Below are 1,964 nucleotides of genomic sequence, written 5' to 3' on the forward strand. Positions count from 1 at the left end.
CCTGAGACCATTTGCTTGTAAAATTGTCTTCCAGACTTTTACTCTAAGGTAGTGTTTATCTTTGACCCTGAGGTGTGTTTCCTGTAAGCAGCAAAATGTAGGGTCCTGTTTACGTATCCATTCAGTTAGTCTGTGTCTTTTTATTGGGGCATTAAGTCCATTGATGTTAAGAGATATTAAGGAATAGTGATTGTTACTTCCTATCATTTTTGACGTTCTTTTTTAAATTTGAATGCTTAACTTCTTTTGGGTTTGATGAAAGGTTACTATCTTGCTTTTTCCAGGGTGAAGTTTCCCTCCTTATATTGGTGTTGTCCTCCTATTATCCTTTTTAGGGCCGGGTTTGTGGATAGATATTGGGTAAACTTGGTTTTGTCATGAAATATCTTAGTTTCTCCATCTATGGTGATTGAGAGTTTTGCTGGATATAGTAGTTTTGGTTGGCATTTGTGTTCTCTTAGAGTCTGCATGAGATCTGCCCAGGACCTTCTAGCCTTCATAGTCTCAGGTGAAAAGTCTGCTGTGATTCTGATAGGTCTTCCTTTATATGTTACTTGGCCTTTTTCTCTTACTGCCTTTAGTATTCTTTCTTTGTTTAGAACATTTGGTGTTTTGATTATTATGTGACGGGAAGTATTTCTGTTCTGGTCCAGTCTGTTTGGAGTTCTGTAGGCTTCTTGTATATTCATGGGCATCTCTCTCTTTAGGTTAGGGAAGTTTTCTTCCATAATTTTATTGAAGATATTTGCTGGCCCTTTAAGTTGTAAATCTTCACTCTCATCTATGCCTATAATCCTTAGGTTTGGTCTTCTCATTGTGTCCTGGATTTCCTGGATATTTTGGGTTACAAGCTTTTTGCATTTTGCATTTTCATTAACTGTTGAGTCCATGGTTTCTATGGAATCTTCAGCATCTGAGATTCTTTCTTCTATCTCTTGTATTCTGTTGTTGATATTTGTATCTCTGTCCCCTGATTTCTTCCCAAGGCTTTCTATCTCCAAAGTTGTCTCCCTTTGAGTTTTCTTAGTTGTTTCTACTTCTGATTTTAGATCCTGGATGGTTTTGCTTAGCTCCTTCACTTGCATGTTTGTGTTTTCCTGTAATTCTTTAAGAGATTTTTGTGTTTCCTCTTTCATGAGCTCAGCCTGTTGACCAAAGTTCTCCTGTATTTCTTTAAGAGATTTTTGTGTTTCGTCTTTCATGACCTCAGCCTGTTGAGCAAAGTTCTCCTGTATTTCTTTAAGTGTTTTTTGCATTTCCTCCTTGTTGGCTTTTATATTCTCCTGGATTTCTTTCAATGATTTTTGTGTTTCCCTTGCAAGGGCTTCTAACTTTTGATCCATTTTCTCCTGAATTTCTTTATGTATGACCTTCATGTGTTCCTGTACCAGCATCATGACCAGTGATTTTAAATCCAAATCTTGTTTTACTGGTGTGATGGGGTATCCAGGACATGTTGGTAGAGGAGAATTGGGTTCAGATGTTGCCATATTGCCTTGATTTCTGTTAGTGACGTTCCTGCCTTTGCCTTTTGCCATCTAGATCTCACTGGTGTTAGTTTATCTTGTCAGTGCTGGACTCACCAGTGCAAGCTGCCCCTTCCCAGTTGGCCTCTGGTGCACAGCTTACCTCCTGCACTGCTTGTAGACAGTGTGCTGCTGCCCAGGCTGTTCAGATCCCAAAGCAGGCACCAGAAGGCTCCCGCTGGGCCCCGCTGGATTCACTGGAGCACACTGACTTCTCCCAGCTGGCCGCCCGGAAGCCCAGCTAGCCACTTGCAGGACTTGGAGATGTAATGCTGCTGCCCAGACTGATCTGGATCCGGAAGCGGAGAGAGTAGAGCTAAGGGCTTCTGCCTGAGGCCTTGCCCCAGATTGTGTCTGTGGAGCAGATGGAGCCCGTGTGCACTCCCAGGGAGTGCAGATGGTGTATGCTACTGTGACCTCCCCTGTGTTCCGCTCACT

This window comes from Apodemus sylvaticus, chromosome 7 (assembly GCF_947179515.1).
Source record: "Apodemus sylvaticus chromosome 7, mApoSyl1.1, whole genome shotgun sequence".
Lineage (NCBI taxonomy): Eukaryota > Metazoa > Chordata > Mammalia > Rodentia > Muridae > Apodemus > Apodemus sylvaticus.